At 47.6% G+C, this 21869-nt stretch overlaps 43 non-coding genes across 43 annotated transcripts; 27 read left to right on the top strand and 16 right to left on the bottom strand.

Annotated features, from left to right (window-relative positions):
- Positions 1 to 39: 39 nt before the first annotated feature.
- TRNAW-CCA (transfer RNA tryptophan (anticodon CCA)) lies at positions 40 to 111 on the top strand. The gene has a single exon. It is a non-coding gene; the product is annotated as a tRNA-Trp (tRNA).
- Positions 112 to 182: 71 nt separating this feature from the next.
- On the bottom strand, positions 183 to 253 carry TRNAG-GCC (transfer RNA glycine (anticodon GCC)). Its single transcript has one exon. It is a non-coding gene; the product is annotated as a tRNA-Gly (tRNA).
- Positions 254 to 1721: 1468 nt separating this feature from the next.
- Positions 1722 to 1793, top strand: TRNAW-CCA (transfer RNA tryptophan (anticodon CCA)). Its single transcript has one exon. It is a non-coding gene; the product is annotated as a tRNA-Trp (tRNA).
- A 71-nt stretch (positions 1794 to 1864) lies between these two features.
- Positions 1865 to 1935, bottom strand: TRNAG-GCC (transfer RNA glycine (anticodon GCC)). The gene has a single exon. It is a non-coding gene; the product is annotated as a tRNA-Gly (tRNA).
- Positions 1936 to 2142: 207 nt separating this feature from the next.
- TRNAN-GUU (transfer RNA asparagine (anticodon GUU)) lies at positions 2143 to 2216 on the top strand. Its single transcript has one exon. It is a non-coding gene; the product is annotated as a tRNA-Asn (tRNA).
- A 248-nt stretch (positions 2217 to 2464) lies between these two features.
- TRNAW-CCA (transfer RNA tryptophan (anticodon CCA)) lies at positions 2465 to 2536 on the top strand. Its single transcript has one exon. It is a non-coding gene; the product is annotated as a tRNA-Trp (tRNA).
- Positions 2537 to 2607: 71 nt separating this feature from the next.
- Positions 2608 to 2678, bottom strand: TRNAG-GCC (transfer RNA glycine (anticodon GCC)). The gene has a single exon. It is a non-coding gene; the product is annotated as a tRNA-Gly (tRNA).
- Positions 2679 to 4162: 1484 nt separating this feature from the next.
- On the top strand, positions 4163 to 4234 carry TRNAW-CCA (transfer RNA tryptophan (anticodon CCA)). The gene has a single exon. It is a non-coding gene; the product is annotated as a tRNA-Trp (tRNA).
- Positions 4235 to 4583: 349 nt separating this feature from the next.
- Positions 4584 to 4657, top strand: TRNAN-GUU (transfer RNA asparagine (anticodon GUU)). Its single transcript has one exon. It is a non-coding gene; the product is annotated as a tRNA-Asn (tRNA).
- A 248-nt stretch (positions 4658 to 4905) lies between these two features.
- On the top strand, positions 4906 to 4977 carry TRNAW-CCA (transfer RNA tryptophan (anticodon CCA)). The gene has a single exon. It is a non-coding gene; the product is annotated as a tRNA-Trp (tRNA).
- Positions 4978 to 5048: 71 nt separating this feature from the next.
- TRNAG-GCC (transfer RNA glycine (anticodon GCC)) lies at positions 5049 to 5119 on the bottom strand. The gene has a single exon. It is a non-coding gene; the product is annotated as a tRNA-Gly (tRNA).
- A 1472-nt stretch (positions 5120 to 6591) lies between these two features.
- TRNAW-CCA (transfer RNA tryptophan (anticodon CCA)) lies at positions 6592 to 6663 on the top strand. Its single transcript has one exon. It is a non-coding gene; the product is annotated as a tRNA-Trp (tRNA).
- Positions 6664 to 6734: 71 nt separating this feature from the next.
- TRNAG-GCC (transfer RNA glycine (anticodon GCC)) lies at positions 6735 to 6805 on the bottom strand. Its single transcript has one exon. It is a non-coding gene; the product is annotated as a tRNA-Gly (tRNA).
- A 207-nt stretch (positions 6806 to 7012) lies between these two features.
- Positions 7013 to 7086, top strand: TRNAN-GUU (transfer RNA asparagine (anticodon GUU)). The gene has a single exon. It is a non-coding gene; the product is annotated as a tRNA-Asn (tRNA).
- Positions 7087 to 7334: 248 nt separating this feature from the next.
- TRNAW-CCA (transfer RNA tryptophan (anticodon CCA)) lies at positions 7335 to 7406 on the top strand. Its single transcript has one exon. It is a non-coding gene; the product is annotated as a tRNA-Trp (tRNA).
- Positions 7407 to 7477: 71 nt separating this feature from the next.
- On the bottom strand, positions 7478 to 7548 carry TRNAG-GCC (transfer RNA glycine (anticodon GCC)). Its single transcript has one exon. It is a non-coding gene; the product is annotated as a tRNA-Gly (tRNA).
- A 1484-nt stretch (positions 7549 to 9032) lies between these two features.
- TRNAW-CCA (transfer RNA tryptophan (anticodon CCA)) lies at positions 9033 to 9104 on the top strand. The gene has a single exon. It is a non-coding gene; the product is annotated as a tRNA-Trp (tRNA).
- A 71-nt stretch (positions 9105 to 9175) lies between these two features.
- On the bottom strand, positions 9176 to 9246 carry TRNAG-GCC (transfer RNA glycine (anticodon GCC)). The gene has a single exon. It is a non-coding gene; the product is annotated as a tRNA-Gly (tRNA).
- A 207-nt stretch (positions 9247 to 9453) lies between these two features.
- On the top strand, positions 9454 to 9527 carry TRNAN-GUU (transfer RNA asparagine (anticodon GUU)). The gene has a single exon. It is a non-coding gene; the product is annotated as a tRNA-Asn (tRNA).
- A 248-nt stretch (positions 9528 to 9775) lies between these two features.
- TRNAW-CCA (transfer RNA tryptophan (anticodon CCA)) lies at positions 9776 to 9847 on the top strand. Its single transcript has one exon. It is a non-coding gene; the product is annotated as a tRNA-Trp (tRNA).
- Positions 9848 to 9918: 71 nt separating this feature from the next.
- Positions 9919 to 9989, bottom strand: TRNAG-GCC (transfer RNA glycine (anticodon GCC)). Its single transcript has one exon. It is a non-coding gene; the product is annotated as a tRNA-Gly (tRNA).
- Positions 9990 to 11457: 1468 nt separating this feature from the next.
- On the top strand, positions 11458 to 11529 carry TRNAW-CCA (transfer RNA tryptophan (anticodon CCA)). The gene has a single exon. It is a non-coding gene; the product is annotated as a tRNA-Trp (tRNA).
- A 71-nt stretch (positions 11530 to 11600) lies between these two features.
- Positions 11601 to 11671, bottom strand: TRNAG-GCC (transfer RNA glycine (anticodon GCC)). The gene has a single exon. It is a non-coding gene; the product is annotated as a tRNA-Gly (tRNA).
- A 207-nt stretch (positions 11672 to 11878) lies between these two features.
- TRNAN-GUU (transfer RNA asparagine (anticodon GUU)) lies at positions 11879 to 11952 on the top strand. Its single transcript has one exon. It is a non-coding gene; the product is annotated as a tRNA-Asn (tRNA).
- Positions 11953 to 12200: 248 nt separating this feature from the next.
- On the top strand, positions 12201 to 12272 carry TRNAW-CCA (transfer RNA tryptophan (anticodon CCA)). Its single transcript has one exon. It is a non-coding gene; the product is annotated as a tRNA-Trp (tRNA).
- Positions 12273 to 12343: 71 nt separating this feature from the next.
- On the bottom strand, positions 12344 to 12414 carry TRNAG-GCC (transfer RNA glycine (anticodon GCC)). Its single transcript has one exon. It is a non-coding gene; the product is annotated as a tRNA-Gly (tRNA).
- Positions 12415 to 13898: 1484 nt separating this feature from the next.
- TRNAW-CCA (transfer RNA tryptophan (anticodon CCA)) lies at positions 13899 to 13970 on the top strand. Its single transcript has one exon. It is a non-coding gene; the product is annotated as a tRNA-Trp (tRNA).
- A 349-nt stretch (positions 13971 to 14319) lies between these two features.
- Positions 14320 to 14393, top strand: TRNAN-GUU (transfer RNA asparagine (anticodon GUU)). Its single transcript has one exon. It is a non-coding gene; the product is annotated as a tRNA-Asn (tRNA).
- A 248-nt stretch (positions 14394 to 14641) lies between these two features.
- On the top strand, positions 14642 to 14713 carry TRNAW-CCA (transfer RNA tryptophan (anticodon CCA)). Its single transcript has one exon. It is a non-coding gene; the product is annotated as a tRNA-Trp (tRNA).
- Positions 14714 to 14784: 71 nt separating this feature from the next.
- Positions 14785 to 14855, bottom strand: TRNAG-GCC (transfer RNA glycine (anticodon GCC)). The gene has a single exon. It is a non-coding gene; the product is annotated as a tRNA-Gly (tRNA).
- A 1480-nt stretch (positions 14856 to 16335) lies between these two features.
- Positions 16336 to 16407, top strand: TRNAW-CCA (transfer RNA tryptophan (anticodon CCA)). The gene has a single exon. It is a non-coding gene; the product is annotated as a tRNA-Trp (tRNA).
- Positions 16408 to 16478: 71 nt separating this feature from the next.
- TRNAG-GCC (transfer RNA glycine (anticodon GCC)) lies at positions 16479 to 16549 on the bottom strand. The gene has a single exon. It is a non-coding gene; the product is annotated as a tRNA-Gly (tRNA).
- Positions 16550 to 16756: 207 nt separating this feature from the next.
- Positions 16757 to 16830, top strand: TRNAN-GUU (transfer RNA asparagine (anticodon GUU)). The gene has a single exon. It is a non-coding gene; the product is annotated as a tRNA-Asn (tRNA).
- Positions 16831 to 17078: 248 nt separating this feature from the next.
- On the top strand, positions 17079 to 17150 carry TRNAW-CCA (transfer RNA tryptophan (anticodon CCA)). Its single transcript has one exon. It is a non-coding gene; the product is annotated as a tRNA-Trp (tRNA).
- A 71-nt stretch (positions 17151 to 17221) lies between these two features.
- On the bottom strand, positions 17222 to 17292 carry TRNAG-GCC (transfer RNA glycine (anticodon GCC)). Its single transcript has one exon. It is a non-coding gene; the product is annotated as a tRNA-Gly (tRNA).
- A 1484-nt stretch (positions 17293 to 18776) lies between these two features.
- On the top strand, positions 18777 to 18848 carry TRNAW-CCA (transfer RNA tryptophan (anticodon CCA)). The gene has a single exon. It is a non-coding gene; the product is annotated as a tRNA-Trp (tRNA).
- Positions 18849 to 18919: 71 nt separating this feature from the next.
- TRNAG-GCC (transfer RNA glycine (anticodon GCC)) lies at positions 18920 to 18990 on the bottom strand. The gene has a single exon. It is a non-coding gene; the product is annotated as a tRNA-Gly (tRNA).
- Positions 18991 to 19197: 207 nt separating this feature from the next.
- On the top strand, positions 19198 to 19271 carry TRNAN-GUU (transfer RNA asparagine (anticodon GUU)). Its single transcript has one exon. It is a non-coding gene; the product is annotated as a tRNA-Asn (tRNA).
- Positions 19272 to 19519: 248 nt separating this feature from the next.
- On the top strand, positions 19520 to 19591 carry TRNAW-CCA (transfer RNA tryptophan (anticodon CCA)). The gene has a single exon. It is a non-coding gene; the product is annotated as a tRNA-Trp (tRNA).
- Positions 19592 to 19662: 71 nt separating this feature from the next.
- TRNAG-GCC (transfer RNA glycine (anticodon GCC)) lies at positions 19663 to 19733 on the bottom strand. The gene has a single exon. It is a non-coding gene; the product is annotated as a tRNA-Gly (tRNA).
- Positions 19734 to 21201: 1468 nt separating this feature from the next.
- TRNAW-CCA (transfer RNA tryptophan (anticodon CCA)) lies at positions 21202 to 21273 on the top strand. Its single transcript has one exon. It is a non-coding gene; the product is annotated as a tRNA-Trp (tRNA).
- A 71-nt stretch (positions 21274 to 21344) lies between these two features.
- On the bottom strand, positions 21345 to 21415 carry TRNAG-GCC (transfer RNA glycine (anticodon GCC)). Its single transcript has one exon. It is a non-coding gene; the product is annotated as a tRNA-Gly (tRNA).
- Positions 21416 to 21622: 207 nt separating this feature from the next.
- TRNAN-GUU (transfer RNA asparagine (anticodon GUU)) lies at positions 21623 to 21696 on the top strand. The gene has a single exon. It is a non-coding gene; the product is annotated as a tRNA-Asn (tRNA).
- The last annotated feature ends 173 nt before the right edge of the window (positions 21697 to 21869 follow it).

Below are 21869 nucleotides of genomic sequence, written 5' to 3'. Positions count from 1 at the left end.
AGCATTTGTTGATCTGGCTCCGAAAGCTGTAAGTGTAAGGACCTCGTGGCGCAACGGTAGCGCGTCTGACTCCAGATCAGAAGGTTGCGTGTTCAAATCACGTCGGGGTCACTGCTTACCATTTTATTCCCCACTGAGGTCATATATTTCCTTTCGAAAACAAAGTCAAAAGAAAGCAGTCTTGCATTGGCCGGGAATCGAACCCGGGCCTCCCGCGTGGCAGGCGAGAATTCTACCACTGAACCACCAATGCTTCACATGGGTTGTTCACAGGCAGAGCTCTGCCCAAGACAGTGATCAGGTGCACACACTTAAATTGTACACATATGAACAAAGTGTGCGCAGCAGACATGATAACGCCAACGTTTCACATGAAGATGGCAAGAATCAGATGCAGGAGACTATAACTATGAATGTCTTTGCATTTGCTGAGGTCACTGGCTTGGGACTAGAGTTGTGTTTATCAGGGCATGATGGCAGGCTGCTCCCGACAAAAGTGGTTCACAGAATGCACCCGCCAGATCACCAGCACTATTGTGTTTCAGACTATCTCACTGAACTCTCCTCCTGGAAAATCCTTCCCACTGGCTTTCCCAGATTCTGTGTCCTCCCCTAAATGCTGGGGTGAAACGGGCAGAGTTCTGCGCCCTGCGTCCCTTTATGCGTCCCTAACGCGCTCCCAACGCGGCCTACAGCCCTGGTCGGGCTTAGATCACTGGAGCCTTTTGTGACCAAGAACTCCGGAAGCCTAGGGTCAGGCCTGTTGCACAGGCATATTGTGCCTTGCCAATCCGGGATTGTTGTGTTTCAGGGCCTAGCCATCAATACTCCTGGGATTTCTTTCCCTGAGAACCCTCTTGTCCCTGTCCTCCCACAAGCCCCAGCTTTTATGTAAAATAAAGTGTGCACCATGGGCCTTCCCCTATTTGCTCTCTCCCCAATCTCTTTCTCCAAAGCTGAGCTCTGAAGGTAAATGTATCTATCTGAGTGAGGGGCTAGGGAGGGCCGTTCCCAGCAGTCTTACAAGTCAAGAGTTCAGAGAAAGCACCTGCTATGGGAGGGAGACTTTGCTCACAGAGAAGTCAAGTCTAACATAACACATCTGATGGGCAAGGCACACGCCTTACTGGCTGGTAGCACACCTACAGAGGAGCAGGGAGCTATGCTAAGCAGGCAACAGAAAAGTCATGTATGTGTCTCATACACTGGGACCGGTAGTAATACTGGCTCTAAGACCATTAGACAGTAGTCTATTCATCATTACGTCCAACAATAACAAGACACTAAGCAAATGAGAAATGCTGTATGGCATAAAGACGCATTATATAACACAAGCTCCAGGCAGGCACACAATTATCAAGATATATATTGAGTCTCAGGAACTATGCTACAGTTATTAACCTCTGTGGTGCAAATGGTTAGCGCGTTCGGTTGTTAACAGAAAGGTTGGTGGTTCAAGCCCACCCAGGGAAGTATCCTTTTTGCCGGCATGAAACACTTTAATGAAACACAGATACGTACCTCTGCTCTCTCCTGCTTAAGACCCTTTATCTGAACATTTCAATCCTCTGCGTTCTCTCTGCACCTGCAGTCAATTTCATAATTAGGATAGAAAACAAAAGGCCTAGCCCTGTAATACAACTGTAGGCATATGAGGAAGGGAAAATTAGTCAAAAGGCCATCAGCATTTGTTGATCTGGCTTGAAGGCTGTAAGTGTAAGGACCTTGTGGCGCAACGGTAGCGCGTCTGACTCCAGATCAGAAGGTTGCGTGGTCAAATCACGTCGGGGTCACTGCTTACCATTTTATTCCCCACTGAGTTCATATATTTCCTTTCGAAAACAAAGTCAAAGGAACGCAGCCTTGCATTGGCCGGGAATCGAACCCGGGCCTCCCGCGTGGCAGGCGAGAATTCTACCACTGAACCACCAATGCTTCACATGGGGAGTTCACAGGCATAGCTCTGTCCAAGACAGTGATCAGGTGCACACACTTAAATTGTACACATATGAACAAAGTGTGCGCAGCAGACATGACAACGCCAAAGTTTCACATGATGATGGCTTATATAAGACAAGCTCCAGGCAGGCACATACATATCAAGATATATATTGAGTCTAAGGAAAGATGCTGTAGTCACTCGTCTCTGTGGCGCAATCGGTTAGCGCGTTCGGCTGTTAACCGAAAGGTTGGTGGTTCAAGCCCACCCAGGGATGTATTATTTTGCCTGAATGAAACACTTGAATGGAAAACAGATACATACCTTTGCTCTCTCTTGCTGGACACCCTTTCCCTGAATATTTCAATTCTCTGCGTTCTCTCGGCACCTGCAGTCAATTTCATAATTAGGATAGAAAACAAAAGGTCAAGCTCTGTAATACAACTGTAGGCATATGAGGAGGGGAAAATAAGTCAAAAGGCCCACAGCATTTGTTGATCTGGCTCCGAAAGCTGTAAGTGTAAGGACCTCGTGGCGCAACGGTAGCGCGTCTAACTCCAGATCAGAAGGTTGCGTGTTCAAATCACGTCGGGGTCACTGCTTACCATTTTATTCCCCACTGAGGTCATATATTTCCTTTCGAAAACAAAGTCGAAAGAAAGCAGTCTTGCATTGGCCGGGAATCAAACCCGGGCCTCCCGCGTGGCAGGCGAGAATTCTACCACTGAACCACCAATGCTTCACATGGGTTGTTCACAGGCAGAGCTCTGCCCAAGACAGTGATCAGGTGCACACACTTAAATTGTACACATATGAACCAAGTGTGCGCAGCAGACATGATAACGCCAACGTTTCACATGAAGATGGCAAGAATCAGATGCAGGAGACTATAACTATGAATGTCTTTGCATTTGCTGAGGTCACTGGCTTGGGACTAGAGTTGTGTTTATCAGGGCATGATGGCAGGCTGCTCCCGACAAAAGTGGTTCACAGAATGCACCCGCCAGATCACCAGCACTATTGTGTTTCAGATTATCTCACTGAACTCTCCTCCTGGAAAATCCTTACCACTGGCTTTCCCAGATTCTGTGTCCTCCCCTAAATGCTGGGGTGAAACGGGCAGAGTTCTGCGCCCTGCGTCCCTTTACGCGTCCCTAACGCGCTCCCAACGCGGCCTACAGCCCTGGTCGGGCACAGCCCTGGTCGGGCTTAGATCACTGGAGCCTTTTGTGACCAAGAACTCCGGAAGCCTAGGGTCAGGCCTGTTGCACAGGCATATTGTGCCTTGCCAATCCGGGATTGTTGTGTTTCAGGGCCTAGCCATCAATACTCCTGGGATTTCTTTCCCTGAGAACCCTCTTGTCCCTGTCCTCCCACAAGCCCCAGCTTTTATGTAAAATAAAGTGTGCACCATGGGCCTTCCCCTATTTGCTCTCTCCCCAATCTCTTTCTCCAAAGCTGAGCTCTGAAGGTAAATGTATCTATCTGAGTGAGGGGCTAGGGAGGGCCTTTCCCAGCAGTCTTACAAGTCAAGAGTTCAGAGAAAGCACCTGCTATGGGAGGGAGACTTTGCTCACAGAGAAGTCAAGTCTAACATAACACATCTGATGGGCAAGGCACACGCCTTACTGGCTGGTAGCACACCTACAGAGGAGCAGGGAGCTATGCTAAGCAGGCAACAGAAAAGTCATGTATGTGTCTCATACACTGGGACCGGTAGTAATACTGGCTCTAAGACCATTAGACAGTAGTCTATTCATCATTACGTCCAACAATAACAAGACACTAAGCAAATGAGAAATGCTGTATGGCATAAAGACGCATTATATAACACAAGCTCCAGGCAGGCACACAATTATCAAGATATATATTGAGTCTCAGGAACTGTGCTACAGTTATTAACCTCTGTGGTGCAAATGGTTAGCGCGTTCGGTTGTTAACAGAAAGGTTGGTGGTTCAAGCCCACCCAGGGAAGTATCCTTTTTGCCGGCATGAAACACTTTAATGAAACACAGATACGTACCTCTGCTCTCTCCTGCTTAAGACCCTTTATCTGAACATTTCAATCCTCTGCGTTCTCTCTGCACCTGCAGTCAATTTCATAATTAGGATAGAAAACAAAAGGCCTAGCCCTGTAATACAACTGTAGGCATATGAGGAGGGGAAAATAAGTCAAAAGGCCATCAGCATTTGTTGATCTGGCTTGAAGGCTGTAAGTGTAAGGACCTTGTGGCGCAACGGTAGCGCGTCTGACTCCAGATCAGAAGGTTGCGTGGTCAAATCACGTCGGGGTCACTGCTTACCATTTTATTCCCCACTGAGTTCATATATTTCCTTTCGAAAACAAAGTCAAAGGAACGCAGCCTTGCATTGGCCGGGAATAAAACCCGGGCCTCCCGCGTGGCAGGCGAGAATTCTACCACTGAACCACCAATGCTTCACATGGGGAGTTCACAGGCATAGCTCTGTCCAAGACAGTGATCAGGTGCACACACTTAAATTGTACACATATGAACAAAGTGTGCGCAGCAGACATGACAACGCCAAAGTTTCACATGATGATGGCTTATATAAGACAAGCTCCAGGCAGGCACATACATATCAAGATATATATTGAGTCTAAGGAAAGATGCTGTAGTCACTCGTCTCTGTGGCGCAATCGGTTAGCGCGTTCGGCTGTTAACCGAAAGGTTGGTGGTTCAAGCCCACCCAGGGACGTATTATTTTGCCTGAATGAAACACTTGAATGGAAAACAGATACATACCTTTGCTCTCTCTTGCTGGACACCCTTTCCCTGAATATTTCAATTCTCTGCGTTCTCTCGGCACCTGCAGTCAATTTCATAATTAGGATAGAAAACAAAAGGTCAAGCTCTGTAATACAACTGTAGGCATATGAGGAGGGGAAAATAAGTCAAAAGGCCCACAGCATTTGTTGATCTGGCTCCGAAAGCTGTAAGTGTAAGGACCTCGTGGCGCAACGGTAGCGCGTCTGACTCCAGATCAGAAGGTTGCGTGTTCAAATCACGTCGGGGTCACTGCTTACCATTTTATTCCCCACTGAGGTCATATATTTCCTTTCGAAAACAAAGTCAAAAGAAAGCAGTCTTGCATTGGCCGGGAATCGAACCCGGGCCTCCCGCGTGGCAGGCGAGAATTCTACCACTGAACCACCAATGCTTCACATGGGTTGTTCACAGGCAGAGCTCTGCCCAAGACAGTGATCAGGTGCACACACTTAAATTGTACACATATGAACAAAGTGTGCGCAGCAGACATGATAACGCCAACGTTTCACATGAAGATGGCAAGAATCAGATGCAGGAGACTATAACTATGAATGTCTTTGCATTTGCTGAGGTCACTGGCTTGGGACTAGAGTTGTGTTTATCAGGGCATGATGGCAGGCTGCTCCCGACAAAAGTGGTTCACAGAATGCACCCGCCAGATCACCAGCACTATTGTGTTTCAGATTATCTCACTGAACTCTCCTCCTGGAAAATCCTTCCCACTGGCTTTCCCAGATTCTGTGTCCTCCCCTAAATGCTGGGGTGAAACGGGCAGAGTTCTGCGCCCTGCGTCCCTAACGCGCTCCCAACGCGGCCTACAGCCCTGGTCGGGCACAGCCCTGGTCGGGCTTAGATCACTGGAGCCTTTTGTGACCAAGAACTCCGGAAGCCTAGGGTCAGGCCTGTTGCACAGGCATATTGTGCCTTGCCAATCCGGGATTGTTGTGTTTCAGGGCCTAGCCATCAATACTCCTGGGATTTCTTTCCCTGAGAACCCTCTTGTCCCTGTCCTCCCACAAGCCCCAGCTTTTATGTAAAATAAAGTGTGCACCATGGGCCTTCCCCTATTTGCTCTCTCCCCAATCTCTTTCTCCAAAGCTGAGCTCTGAAGGTAAATGTATCTATCTGAGTGAGGGGCTAGGGAGGGCCTTTCCCAGCAGTCTTACAAGTCAAGAGTTCAGAGAAAGCACCTGCTATGGGAGGGAGACTTTGCTCACAGAGAAGTCAAGTCTAACATAACACATCTGATGGGCAAGGCACACGCCTTACTGGCTGGTAGCACACCTACAGAGGAGCAGGGAGCTATGCTAAGCAGGCAACAGAAAAGTCATGTATGTGTCTCATACACTGGGACCGGTAGTAATACTGGCTCTAAGACCATTAGACAGTAGTCTATTCATCATTACGTCCAACAATAACAAGACACTAAGCAAATGAGAAATGCTGTATGGCATAAAGACGCATTATATAACACAAGCTCCAGGCAGGCACACAATTATCAAGATATATATTGAGTCTCAGGAACTGTGCTACAGTTATTAACCTCTGTGGTGCAAATGGTTAGCGCGTTCGGTTGTTAACAGAAAGGTTGGTGGTTCAAGCCCACCCAGGGAAGTATCCTTTTTGCCGGCATGAAACACTTTAATGAAACACAGATACGTACCTCTGCTCTCTCCTGCTTAAGACCCTTTATCTGAACATTTCAATCCTCTGCGTTCTCTCTGCACCTGCAGTCAATTTCATAATTAGGATAGAAAACAAAAGGCCTAGCCCTGTAATACAACTGTAGGCATATGAGGAGGGGAAAATAAGTCAAAAGGCCATCAGCATTTGTTGATCTGGCTTGAAGGCTGTAAGTGTAAGGACCTTGTGGCGCAACGGTAGCGCGTCTGACTCCAGATCAGAAGGTTGCGTGGTCAAATCACGTCGGGGTCACTGCTTACCATTTTATTCCCCACTGAGTTCATATATTTCCTTTCGAAAACAAAGTCAAAGGAACACAGCCTTGCATTGGCCGGGAATCGAACCCGGGCCTCCCGCGTGGCAGGCGAGAATTCTACCACTGAACCACCAATGCTTCACATGGGGAGTTCACAGGCATAGCTCTGTCCAAGACAGTGATCAGGTGCACACACTTAAATTGTACACATATGAACAAAGTGTGCGCAGCAGACATGACAACGCCAAAGTTTCACATGATGATGGCTTATATAAGACAAGCTCCAGGCAGGCACATACATATCAAGATATATATTGAGTCTAAGGAAAGATGCTGTAGTCACTCGTCTCTGTGGCGCAATCGGTCAGCGCGTTCGGCTGTTAACCGAAAGGTTGGTGGTTCAAGCCCACCCAGGGACGTATTATTTTGCCTGAATGAAACACTTGAATGGAAAACAGATACATACCTTTGCTCTCTCTTGCTGGACACCCTTTCCCTGAATATTTCAATTCTCTGCGTTCTCTCGGCACCTGCAGTCAATTTCATAATTAGGATAGAAAACAAAAGGTCAAGCTCTGTAATACAACTGTAGGCATATGAGGAGGGGAAAATAAGTCAAAAGGCCCACAGCATTTGTTGATCTGGCTCCGAAAGCTGTAAGTGTAAGGACCTCGTGGCGCAACGGTAGCGCGTCTAACTCCAGATCAGAAGGTTGCGTGTTCAAATCACGTCGGGGTCACTGCTTACCATTTTATTCCCCACTGAGGTCATATATTTCCTTTCGAAAACAAAGTCGAAAGAAAGCAGTCTTGCATTGGCCGGGAATCGAACCCGGGCCTCCCGCGTGGCAGGCGAGAATTCTACCACTGAACCACCAATGCTTCACATGGGTTGTTCACAGGCAGAGCTCTGCCCAAGACAGTGATCAGGTGCACACACTTAAATTGTACACATATGAACCAAGTGTGCGCAGCAGACATGATAACGCCAACGTTTCACATGAAGATGGCAAGAATCAGATGCAGGAGACTATAACTATGAATGTCTTTGCATTTGCTGAGGTCACTGGCTTGGGACTAGAGTTGTGTTTATCAGGGCATGATGGCAGGCTGCTCCCGACAAAAGTGGTTCACAGAATGCACCCGCCAGATCACCAGAACTATTGTGTTTCAGATTATCTCACTGAACTCTCCTCCTGGAAAATCCTTCCCACTGGCTTTCCCAGATTCTGTGTCCTCCCCTAAATGCTGGGGTGAAACGGGCAGAGTTCTGCGCCCTGCGTCCCTTTACGCGTCCCTAACGCGCTCCCAACGCGGCCTACAGCCCTGGTCGGGCACAGCCCTGGTCGGGCTTAGATCACTGGAGCCTTTTGTGACCAAGAACTCCGGAAGCCTAGGGTCAGGCCTGTTGCACAGGCATATTGTGCCTTGCCAATCCGGGATTGTTGTGTTTCAGGGCCTAGCCATCAATACTCCTGGGATTTCTTTCCCTGAGAACCCTCTTGTCCCTGTCCTCCCACAAGCCCCAGCGTTTATGTAAAATAAAGTGTGCACCATGGGCCTTCCCCTATTTGCTCTCTCCCCAATCTCTTTCTCCAAAGCTGAGCTATGAAGGTAAATGTATCTATCTGAGTGAGGGGCTAGGGAGGGCCTTTCCCAGCAGTCTTACAAGTCAAGAGTTCAGAGAAAGCACCTGCTATGGGAGGGAGACTTTGCTCACAGAGAAGTCAAGTCTAACATAACACATCTGATGGGCAAGGCACACGCCTTACTGGCTGGTAGCACACCTACAGAGGAGCAGGGAGCTATGCTAAGCAGGCAACAGAAAAGTCATGTATGTGTCTCATACACTGGGACCGGTAGTAATACTGGCTCTAAGACCATTAGACAGTAGTCTATTCATCATTACGTCCAACAATAACAAGACACTAAGCAAATGAGAAATGCTGTATGGCATAAAGACGCATTATATAACACAAGCTCCAGGCAGGCACACAATTATCAAGATATATATTGAGTCTCAGGAACTGTACTACAGTTATTAACCTCTGTGGTGCAAATGGTTAGCGCGTTCGGTTGTTAACAGAAAGGTTGGTGGTTCAAGCCCACCCAGGGAAGTATCCTTTTTGCCGGCATGAAACACTTTAATGAAACACAGATACGTACCTCTGCTCTCTCCTGCTTAAGACCCTTTATCTGAACATTTCAATCCTCTGCGTTCTCTCTGCACCTGCAGTCAATTTCATAATTAGGATAGAAAACAAAAGGCCTAGCCCTGTAATACAACTGTAGGCATATGAGGAGGGGAAAATAAGTCAAAAGGCCATCAGCATTTGTTGATCTGGCTTGAAGGCTGTAAGTGTAAGGACCTTGTGGCGCAACGGTAGCGCGTCTGACTCCAGATCAGAAGGTTGCGTGGTCAAATCACGTCGGGGTCACTGCTTACCATTTTATTCCCCACTGAGTTCATATATTTCCTTTCGAAAACAAAGTCAAAGGAACGCAGCCTTGCATTGGCCGGGAATCGAACCCGGGCCTCCCGCGTGGCAGGCGAGAATTCTACCACTGAACCACCAATGCTTCACATGGGGAGTTCACAGGCATAGCTCTGTCCAAGACAGTGATCAGGTGCACACACTTAAATTGTACACATATGAACAAAGTGTGCGCAGCAGACATGACAACGCCAAAGTTTCACATGATGATGGCTTATATAAGACAAGCTCCAGGCAGGCACATACATATCAAGATATATATTGAGTCTAAGGAAAGATGCTGTAGTCACTCGTCTCTGTGGCGCAATCGGTTAGCGCGTTCGGCTGTTAACCGAAAGGTTGGTGGTTCAAGCCCACCCAGGGACGTATTATTTTGCCTGAATGAAACACTTGAATGGAAAACAGATACATACCTTTGCTCTCTCTTGCTGGACACCCTTTCCCTGAATATTTCAATTCTCTGCGTTCTCTCGGCACCTGCAGTCAATTTCATAATTAGGATAGAAAACAAAAGGTCAAGCTCTGTAATACAACTGTAGGCATATGAGGAGGGGAAAATAAGTCAAAAGGCCCACAGCATTTGTTGATCTGGCTCCGAAAGCTGTAAGTGTAAGGACCTCGTGGCGCAACGGTAGCGCGTCTGACTCCAGATCAGAAGGTTGCGTGTTCAAATCACGTCGGGGTCACTGCTTACCATTTTATTCCCCACTGAGGTCATATATTTCCTTTCGAAAACAAAGTCAAAAGAAAGCAGTCTTGCATTGGCCGGGAATCGAACCCGGGCCTCCCGCGTGGCAGGCGAGAATTCTACCACTGAACCACCAATGCTTCACATGGGTTGTTCACAGGCAGAGCTCTGCCCAAGACAGTGATCAGGTGCACACACTTAAATTGTACACATATGAACAAAGTGTGCGCAGCAGACATGATAACGCCAACGTTTCACATGAAGATGGCAAGAATCAGATGCAGGAGACTATAACTATGAATGTCTTTGCATTTGCTGAGGTCACTGGCTTGGGACTAGAGTTGTGTTTATCAGGGCATGATGGCAGGCTGCTCCCGACAAAAGTGGTTCACAGAATGCACCCGCCAGATCACCAGCACTATTGTGTTTCAGACTATCTCACTGAACTCTCCTCCTGGAAAATCCTTCCCACTGGCTTTCCCAGATTCTGTGTCCTCCCCTAAATGCTGGGGTGAAACGGGCAGAGTTCTGCGCCCTGCGTCCCTTTATGCGTCCCTAACGCGCTCCCAACGCGGCCTACAGCCCTGGTCGGGCTTAGATCACTGGAGCCTTTTGTGACCAAGAACTCCGGAAGCCTAGGGTCAGGCCTGTTGCACAGGCATATTGTGCCTTGCCAATCCGGGATTGTTGTGTTTCAGGGCCTAGCCATCAATACTCCTGGGATTTCTTTCCCTGAGAACCCTCTTGTCCCTGTCCTCCCACAAGCCCCAGCTTTTATGTAAAATAAAGTGTGCACCATGGGCCTTCCCCTATTTGCTCTCTCCCCAATCTCTTTCTCCAAAGCTGAGCTCTGAAGGTAAATGTATCTATCTGAGTGAGGGGCTAGGGAGGGCCGTTCCCAGCAGTCTTACAAGTCAAGAGTTCAGAGAAAGCACCTGCTATGGGAGGGAGACTTTGCTCACAGAGAAGTCAAGTCTAACATAACACATCTGATGGGCAAGGCACACGCCTTACTGGCTGGTAGCACACCTACAGAGGAGCAGGGAGCTATGCTAAGCAGGCAACAGAAAAGTCATGTATGTGTCTCATACACTGGGACCGGTAGTAATACTGGCTCTAAGACCATTAGACAGTAGTCTATTCATCATTACGTCCAACAATAACAAGACACTAAGCAAATGAGAAATGCTGTATGGCATAAAGACGCATTATATAACACAAGCTCCAGGCAGGCACACAATTATCAAGATATATATTGAGTCTCAGGAACTATGCTACAGTTATTAACCTCTGTGGTGCAAATGGTTAGCGCGTTCGGTTGTTAACAGAAAGGTTGGTGGTTCAAGCCCACCCAGGGAAGTATCCTTTTTGCCGGCATGAAACACTTTAATGAAACACAGATACGTACCTCTGCTCTCTCCTGCTTAAGACCCTTTATCTGAACATTTCAATCCTCTGCGTTCTCTCTGCACCTGCAGTCAATTTCATAATTAGGATAGAAAACAAAAGGCCTAGCCCTGTAATACAACTGTAGGCATATGAGGAAGGGAAAATTAGTCAAAAGGCCATCAGCATTTGTTGATCTGGCTTGAAGGCTGTAAGTGTAAGGACCTTGTGGCGCAACGGTAGCGCGTCTGACTCCAGATCAGAAGGTTGCGTGGTCAAATCACGTCGGGGTCACTGCTTACCATTTTATTCCCCACTGAGTTCATATATTTCCTTTCGAAAACAAAGTCAAAGGAACGCAGCCTTGCATTGGCCGGGAATCAAACCCGGGCCTCCCGCGTGGCAGGCGAGAATTCTACCACTGAACCACCAATGCTTCACATGGGGAGTTCACAGGCATAGCTCTGTCCAAGACAGTGATCAGGTGCACACACTTAAATTGTACACATATGAACAAAGTGTGCGCAGCAGACATGACAACGCCAAAGTTTCACATGATGATGGCTTATATAAGACAAGCTCCAGGCAGGCACATACATATCAAGATATATATTGAGTCTAAGGAAAGATGCTGTAGTCACTCATCTCTGTGGCGCAATCAGTTAGCGCGTTCGGCTGTTAACCGAAAGGTTGGTGGTTCAAGCCCACCCAGGGACGTATTATTTTGCCTGAATGAAACACTTGAATGGAAAACAGATACATACCTTTGCTCTCTCTTGCTGGACACCCTTTCCCTGAATATTTCAATTCTCTGCGTTCTCTCGGCACCTGCAGTCAATTTCATAATTAGGATAGAAAACAAAAGGTCAAGCTCTGTAATACAACTGTAGGCATATGAGGAGGGGAAAATAAGTCAAAAGGCCCACAGCATTTGTTGATCTGGCTCCGAAAGCTGTAAGTGTAAGGACCTCGTGGCGCAACGGTAGCGCGTCTAACTCCAGATCAGAAGGTTGCGTGTTCAAATCACGTCGGGGTCACTGCTTACCATTTTATTCCCCACTGAGGTCATATATTTCCTTTCGAAAACAAAGTCGAAAGAAAGCAGTCTTGCATTGGCCGGGAATCGAACCCGGGCCTCCCGCGTGGCAGGCGAGAATTCTACCACTGAACCACCAATGCTTCACATGGGTTGTTCACAGGCAGAGCTCTGCCCAAGACAGTGATCAGGTGCACACACTTAAATTGTACACATATGAACCAAGTGTGCGCAGCAGACATGATAACGCCAACGTTTCACATGAAGATGGCAAGAATCAGATGCAGGAGACTATAACTATGAATGTCTTTGCATTTGCTGAGGTCACTGGCTTGGGACTAGAGTTGTGTTTATCAGGGCATGATGGCAGGCTGCTCCCGACAAAAGTGGTTCACAGAATGCACCCGCCAGATCACCAGCACTATTGTGTTTCAGATTATCTCACTGAACTCTCCTCCTGGAAAATCCTTCCCACTGGCTTTCCCAGATTCTGTGTCCTCCCCTAAATGCTGGGGTGAAACGGGCAGAGTTCTGCGCCCTGCGTCCCTTTACGCGTCCCTAACGCGCTCCCAACGCGGCCTACAGCCCTGGTCGGGCACAGCCCTGGTCGGGCTTAGATCACTGGAGCCTTTTGTGACCAAGAACTCCGGAAGCCTAGGGTCAGGCCTGTTGCACAGGCATATTGTGCCTTGCCAATCCGGGATTGTTGTGTTTCAGGGCCTAGCCATCAATACTCCTGGGATTTCTTTCCCTGAGAACCCTCTTGTCCCTGTCCTCCCACAAGCCCCAGCGTTTATGTAAAATAAAGTGTGCACCATGGGCCTTCCCCTATTTGCTCTCTCCCCAATCTCTTTCTCCAAAGCTGAGCTCTGAAGGTAAATGTATCTATCTGAGTGAGGGGCTAGGGAGGGCCTTTCCCAGCAGTCTTACAAGTCAAGAGTTCAGAGAAAGCACCTGCTATGGGAGGGAGACTTTGCTCACAGAGAAGTCAAGTCTAACATAACACATCTGATGGGCAAGGCACACGCCTTACTGGCTGGTAGCACACCTACAGAGGAGCAGGGAGCTATGCTAAGCAGGCAACAGAAAAGTCATGTATGTGTCTCATACACTGGGACCGGTAGTAATACTGGCTCTAAGACCATTAGACAGTAGTCTATTCATCATTACGTCCAACAATAACAAGACACTAAGCAAATGAGAAATGCTGTATGGCATAAAGACGCATTATATAACACAAGCTCCAGGCAGGCACACAATTATCAAGATATATATTGAGTCTCAGGAACTGTGCTACAGTTATTAACCTCTGTGGTGCAAATGGTTAGCGCGTTCGGTTGTTAACAGAAAGGTTGGTGGTTCAAGCCCACCCAGGGAAGTATCCTTTTTGCCGGCATGAAACACTTTAATGAAACACAGATACGTACCTCTGCTCTCTCCTGCTTAAGACCCTTTATCTGAACATTTCAATCCTCTGCGTTCTCTCTGCACCTGCAGTCAATTTCATAATTAGGATAGAAAACAAAAGGCCTAGCCCTGTAATACAACTGTAGGCATATGAGGAGGGGAAAATAAGTCAAAAGGCCATCAGCATTTGTTGATCTGGCTTGAAGGCTGTAAGTGTAAGGACCTTGTGGCGCAACGGTAGCGCGTCTGACTCCAGATCAGAAGGTTGCGTGGTCAAATCACGTCGGGGTCACTGCTTACCATTTTATTCCCCACTGAGTTCATATATTTCCTTTCGAAAACAAAGTCAAAGGAACGCAGCCTTGCATTGGCCGGGAATAAAACCCGGGCCTCCCGCGTGGCAGGCGAGAATTCTACCACTGAACCACCAATGCTTCACATGGGGAGTTCACAGGCATAGCTCTGTCCAAGACAGTGATCAGGTGCACACACTTAAATTGTACACATATGAACAAAGTGTGCGCAGCAGACATGACAACGCCAAAGTTTCACATGATGATGGCTTATATAAGACAAGCTCCAGGCAGGCACATACATATCAAGATATATATTGAGTCTAAGGAAAGATGCTGTAGTCACTCGTCTCTGTGGCGCAATCGGTTAGCGCGTTCGGCTGTTAACCGAAAGGTTGGTGGTTCAAGCCCACCCAGGGACGTATTATTTTGCCTGAATGAAACACTTGAATGGAAAACAGATACATACCTTTGCTCTCTCTTGCTGGACACCCTTTCCCTGAATATTTCAATTCTCTGCGTTCTCTCGGCACCTGCAGTCAATTTCATAATTAGGATAGAAAACAAAAGGTCAAGCTCTGTAATACAACTGTAGGCATATGAGGAGGGGAAAATAAGTCAAAAGGCCCACAGCATTTGTTGATCTGGCTCCGAAAGCTGTAAGTGTAAGGACCTCGTGGCGCAACGGTAGCGCGTCTGACTCCAGATCAGAAGGTTGCGTGTTCAAATCACGTCGGGGTCACTGCTTACCATTTTATTCCCCACTGAGGTCATATATTTCCTTTCGAAAACAAAGTCAAAAGAAAGCAGTCTTGCATTGGCCGGGAATCGAACCCGGGCCTCCCGCGTGGCAGGCGAGAATTCTACCACTGAACCACCAATGCTTCACATGGGTTGTTCACAGGCAGAGCTCTGCCCAAGACAGTGATCAGGTGCACACACTTAAATTGTACACATATGAACAAAGTGTGCGCAGCAGACATGATAACGCCAACGTTTCACATGAAGATGGCAAGAATCAGATGCAGGAGACTATAACTATGAATGTCTTTGCATTTGCTGAGGTCACTGGCTTGGGACTAGAGTTGTGTTTATCAGGGCATGATGGCAGGCTGCTCCCGACAAAAGTGGTTCACAGAATGCACCCGCCAGATCACCAGCACTATTGTGTTTCAGATTATCTCACTGAACTCTCCTCCTGGAAAATCCTTCCCACTGGCTTTCCCAGATTCTGTGTCCTCCCCTAAATGCTGGGGTGAAACGGGCAGAGTTCTGCGCCCTGCGTCCCTAACGCGCTCCCAACGCGGCCTACAGCCCTGGTCGGGCACAGCCCTGGTCGGGCTTAGATCACTGGAGCCTTTTGTGACCAAGAACTCCGGAAGCCTAGGGTCAGGCCTGTTGCACAGGCATATTGTGCCTTGCCAATCCGGGATTGTTGTGTTTCAGGGCCTAGCCATCAATACTCCTGGGATTTCTTTCCCTGAGAACCCTCTTGTCCCTGTCCTCCCACAAGCCCCAGCTTTTATGTAAAATAAAGTGTGCACCATGGGCCTTCCCCTATTTGCTCTCTCCCCAATCTCTTTCTCCAAAGCTGAGCTCTGAAGGTAAATGTATCTATCTGAGTGAGGGGCTAGGGAGGGCCTTTCCCAGCAGTCTTACAAGTCAAGAGTTCAGAGAAAGCACCTGCTATGGGAGGGAGACTTTGCTCACAGAGAAGTCAAGTCTAACATAACACATCTGATGGGCAAGGCACACGCCTTACTGGCTGGTAGCACACCTACAGAGGAGCAGGGAGCTATGCTAAGCAGGCAACAGAAAAGTCATGTATGTGTCTCATACACTGGGACCGGTAGTAATACTGGCTCTAAGACCATTAGACAGTAGTCTATTCATCATTACGTCCAACAATAACAAGACACTAAGCAAATGAGAAATGCTGTATGGCATAAAGACGCATTATATAACACAAGCTCCAGGCAGGCACACAATTATCAAGATATATATTGAGTCTCAGGAACTGTGCTACAGTTATTAACCTCTGTGGTGCAAATGGTTAGCGCGTTAGCGCGTTCGGTTGTTAACAGAAAGGTTGGTGGTTCAAGCCCACCCAGGGAAGTATCCTTTTTGCCGGCATGAAACACTTTAATGAAACACAGATACGTACCTCTGCTCTCTCCTGCTTAAGACCCTTTATCTGAACATTTCAATCCTCTGCGTTCTCTCTGCACCTGCAGTCAATTTCATAATTAGGATAGAAAACAAAAGGCCTAGCCCTGTAATACAACTGTAGGCATATGAGGAGGGGAAAATAAGTCAAAAGGCCATCAGCATTTGTTGATCTGGCTTGAAGGCTGTAAGTGTAAGGACCTTGTGGCGCAACGGTAGCGCGTCTGACTCCAGATCAGAAGGTTGCGTGGTCAAATCACGTCGGGGTCACTGCTTACCATTTTATTCCCCACTGAGTTCATATATTTCCTTTCGAAAACAAAGTCAAAGGAACACAGCCTTGCATTGGCCGGGAATCGAACCCGGGCCTCCCGCGTGGCAGGCGAGAATTCTACCACTGAACCACCAATGCTTCACATGGGGAGTTCACAGGCATAGCTCTGTCCAAGACAGTGATCAGGTGCACACACTTAAATTGTACACATATGAACAAAGTGTGCGCAGCAGACATGACAACGCCAAAGTTTCACATGATGATGGCTTATATAAGACAAGCTCCAGGCAGGCACATACATATCAAGATATATATTGAGTCTAAGGAAAGATGCTGTAGTCACTCGTCTCTGTGGCGCAATCGGTCAGCGCGTTCGGCTGTTAACCGAAAGGTTGGTGGTTCAAGCCCACCCAGGGACGTATTATTTTGCCTGAATGAAACACTTGAATGGAAAACAGATACATACCTTTGCTCTCTCTTGCTGGACACCCTTTCCCTGAATATTTCAATTCTCTGCGTTCTCTCGGCACCTGCAGTCAATTTCATAATTAGGATAGAAAACAAAAGGTCAAGCTCTGTAATACAACTGTAGGCATATGAGGAGGGGAAAATAAGTCAAAAGGCCCACAGCATTTGTTGATCTGGCTCCGAAAGCTGTAAGTGTAAGGACCTCGTGGCGCAACGGTAGCGCGTCTAACTCCAGATCAGAAGGTTGCGTGTTCAAATCACGTCGGGGTCACTGCTTACCATTTTATTCCCCACTGAGGTCATATATTTCCTTTCGAAAACAAAGTCGAAAGAAAGCAGTCTTGCATTGGCCGGGAATCGAACCCGGGCCTCCCGCGTGGCAGGCGAGAATTCTACCACTGAACCACCAATGCTTCACATGGGTTGTTCACAGGCAGAGCTCTGCCCAAGACAGTGATCAGGTGCACACACTTAAATTGTACACATATGAACCAAGTGTGCGCAGCAGACATGATAACGCCAACGTTTCACATGAAGATGGCAAGAATCAGATGCAGGAGACTATAACTATGAATGTCTTTGCATTTGCTGAGGTCACTGGCTTGGGACTAGAGTTGTGTTTATCAGGGCATGATGGCAGGCTGCTCCCGACAAAAGTGGTTCACAGAATGCACCCGCCAGATCACCAGAACTATTGTGTTTCAGATTATCTCACTGAACTCTCCTCCTGGAAAATCCTTCCCACTGGCTTTCCCAGATTCTGTGTCCTCCCCTAAATGCTGGGGTGAAACGGGCAGAGTTCTGCGCCCTGCGTCCCTTTACGCGTCCCTAACGCGCTCCCAACGCGGCCTACAGCCCTGGTCGGGCACAGCCCTGGTCGGGCTTAGATCACTGGAGCCTTTTGTGACCAAGAACTCCGGAAGCCTAGGGTCAGGCCTGTTGCACAGGCATATTGTGCCTTGCCAATCCGGGATTGTTGTGTTTCAGGGCCTAGCCATCAATACTCCTGGGATTTCTTTCCCTGAGAACCCTCTTGTCCCTGTCCTCCCACAAGCCCCAGCGTTTATGTAAAATAAAGTGTGCACCATGGGCCTTCCCCTATTTGCTCTCTCCCCAATCTCTTTCTCCAAAGCTGAGCTATGAAGGTAAATGTATCTATCTGAGTGAGGGGCTAGGGAGGGCCTTTCCCAGCAGTCTTACAAGTCAAGAGTTCAGAGAAAGCACCTGCTATGGGAGGGAGACTTTGCTCACAGAGAAGTCAAGTCTAACATAACACATCTGATGGGCAAGGCACACGCCTTACTGGCTGGTAGCACACCTACAGAGGAGCAGGGAGCTATGCTAAGCAGGCAACAGAAAAGTCATGTATGTGTCTCATACACTGGGACCGGTAGTAATACTGGCTCTAAGACCATTAGACAGTAGTCTATTCATCATTACGTCCAACAATAACAAGACACTAAGCAAATGAGAAATGCTGTATGGCATAAAGACGCATTATATAACACAAGCTCCAGGCAGGCACACAATTATCAAGATATATATTGAGTCTCAGGAACTGTACTACAGTTATTAACCTCTGTGGTGCAAATGGTTAGCGCGTTCGGTTGTTAACAGAAAGGTTGGTGGTTCAAGCCCACCCAGGGAAGTATCCTTTTTGCCGGCATGAAACACTTTAATGAAACACAGATACGTACCTCTGCTCTCTCCTGCTTAAGACCCTTTATCTGAACATTTCAATCCTCTGCGTTCTCTCTGCACCTGCAGTCAATTTCATAATTAGGATAGAAAACAAAAGGCCTAGCCCTGTAATACAACTGTAGGCATATGAGGAGGGGAAAATAAGTCAAAAGGCCATCAGCATTTGTTGATCTGGCTTGAAGGCTGTAAGTGTAAGGACCTTGTGGCGCAACGGTAGCGCGTCTGACTCCAGATCAGAAGGTTGCGTGGTCAAATCACGTCGGGGTCACTGCTTACCATTTTATTCCCCACTGAGTTCATATATTTCCTTTCGAAAACAAAGTCAAAGGAACGCAGCCTTGCATTGGCCGGGAATCGAACCCGGGCCTCCCGCGTGGCAGGCGAGAATTCTACCACTGAACCACCAATGCTTCACATGGGGAGTTCACAGGCATAGCTCTGTCCAAGACAGTGATCAGGTGCACACACTTAAATTGTACACATATGAACAAAGTGTGCGCAGCAGACATGACAACGCCAAAGTTTCACATGATGATGGCTTATATAAGACAAGCTCCAGGCAGGCACATACATATCAAGATATATATTGAGTCTAAGGAAAGATGCTGTAGTCACTCGTCTCTGTGGCGCAATCGGTTAGCGCGTTCGGCTGTTAACCGAAAGGTTGGTGGTTCAAGCCCACCCAGGGACGTATTATTTTGCCTGAATGAAACACTTGAATGGAAAACAGATACATACCTTTGCTCTCTCTTGCTGGACACCCTTTCCCTGAATATTTCAATTCTCTGCGTTCTCTCGGCACCTGCAGTCAATTTCATAATTAGGATAGAAAACAAAAGGTCAAGCTCTGTAATACAACTGTAGGCATATGAGGAGGGGAAAATAAGTCAAAAGGCCCACAGCATTTGTTGATCTGGCTCCGAAAGCTGTAAGTGTAAGGACCTCGTGGCGCAACGGTAGCGCGTCTGACTCCAGATCAGAAGGTTGCGTGTTCAAATCACGTCGGGGTCACTGCTTACCATTTTATTCCCCACTGAGGTCATATATTTCCTTTCGAAAACAAAGTCAAAAGAAAGCAGTCTTGCATTGGCCGGGAATCGAACCCGGGCCTCCCGCGTGGCAGGCGAGAATTCTACCACTGAACCACCAATGCTTCACATGGGTTGTTCACAGGCAGAGCTCTGCCCAAGACAGTGATCAGGTGCACACACTTAAATTGTACACATATGAACAAAGTGTGCGCAGCAGACATGATAACGCCAACGTTTCACATGAAGATGGCAAGAATCAGATGCAGGAGACTATAACTATGAATGTCTTTGCATTTGCTGAGGTCACTGGCTTGGGACTAGAGTTGTGTTTATCAGGGCATGATGGCAGGCTGCTCCCGACAAAAGTGGTTCACAGAATGCACCCGCCAGATCACCAGCACTATTGTGTTTCAGACTATCTCACTGAACTCTCCTCCTGGAAAATCCTTCCCACTGGCTTTCCCAGATTCTGTGTCCTCCCCTAAATGCTGGGGTGAAACGGGCAGAGTTCTGCGCCCTGCGTCCCTTTATGCGTCCCTAACGCGCTCCCAACGCGGCCTACAGCCCTGGTCGGGCTTAGATCACTGGAGCCTTTTGTGACCAAGAACTCCGGAAGCCTAGGGTCAGGCCTGTTGCACAGGCATATTGTGCCTTGCCAATCCGGGATTGTTGTGTTTCAGGGCCTAGCCATCAATACTCCTGGGATTTCTTTCCCTGAGAACCCTCTTGTCCCTGTCCTCCCACAAGCCCCAGCTTTTATGTAAAATAAAGTGTGCACCATGGGCCTTCCCCTATTTGCTCTCTCCCCAATCTCTTTCTCCAAAGCTGAGCTCTGAAGGTAAATGTATCTATCTGAGTGAGGGGCTAGGGAGGGCCGTTCCCAGCAGTCTTACAAGTCAAGAGTTCAGAGAAAGCACCTGCTATGGGAGGGAGACTTTGCTCACAGAGAAGTCAAGTCTAACATAACACATCTGATGGGCAAGGCACACGCCTTACTGGCTGGTAGCACACCTACAGAGGAGCAGGGAGCTATGCTAAGCAGGCAACAGAAAAGTCATGTATGTGTCTCATACACTGGGACCGGTAGTAATACTGGCTCTAAGACCATTAGACAGTAGTCTATTCATCATTACGTCCAACAATAACAAGACACTAAGCAAATGAGAAATGCTGTATGGCATAAAGACGCATTATATAACACAAGCTCCAGGCAGGCACACAATTATCAAGATATATATTGAGTCTCAGGAACTATGCTACAGTTATTAACCTCTGTGGTGCAAATGGTTAGCGCGTTCGGTTGTTAACAGAAAGGTTGGTGGTTCAAGCCCACCCAGGGAAGTATCCTTTTTGCCGGCATGAAACACTTTAATGAAACACAGATACGTACCTCTGCTCTCTCCTGCTTAAGACCCTTTATCTGAACATTTCAATCCTCTGCGTTCTCTCTGCACCTGCAGTCAATTTCATAATTAGGATAGAAAACAAAAGGCCTAGCCCTGTAATACAACTGTAGGCATATGAGGAAGGGAAAATTAGTCAAAAGGCCATCAGCATTTGTTGATCTGGCTTGAAGGCTGTAAGTGTAAGGACCTTGTGGCGCAACGGTAGCGCGTCTGACTCCAGATCAGAAGGTTGCGTGGTCAAATCACGTCGGGGTCACTGCTTACCATTTTATTCCCCACTGAGTTCATATATTTCCTTTCGAAAACAAAGTCAAAGGAACGCAGCCTTGCATTGGCCGGGAATCAAACCCGGGCCTCCCGCGTGGCAGGCGAGAATTCTACCACTGAACCACCAATGCTTCACATGGGGAGTTCACAGGCATAGCTCTGTCCAAGACAGTGATCAGGTGCACACACTTAAATTGTACACATATGAACAAAGTGTGCGCAGCAGACATGACAACGCCAAAGTTTCACATGATGATGGCTTATATAAGACAAGCTCCAGGCAGGCACATACATATCAAGATATATATTGAGTCTAAGGAAAGATGCTGTAGTCACTCATCTCTGTGGCGCAATCAGTTAGCGCGTTCGGCTGTTAACCGAAAGGTTGGTGGTTCAAGCCCACCCAGGGACGTATTATTTTGCCTGAATGAAACACTTGAATGGAAAACAGATACATACCTTTGCTCTCTCTTGCTGGACACCCTTTCCCTGAATATTTCAATTCTCTGCGTTCTCTCGGCACCTGCAGTCAATTTCATAATTAGGATAGAAAACAAAAGGTCAAGCTCTGTAATACAACTGTAG

The sequence above is a fragment of the Lissotriton helveticus genome, chromosome 1_2 (assembly GCF_964261635.1).
Source record: "Lissotriton helveticus chromosome 1_2, aLisHel1.1, whole genome shotgun sequence".
NCBI classification, from domain to species: Eukaryota; Metazoa; Chordata; class Amphibia; order Caudata; family Salamandridae; genus Lissotriton; species Lissotriton helveticus.
Note: the sequence above shows the minus strand (reverse complement) of the source record. Positions and strands in the feature narration are given on the sequence as shown.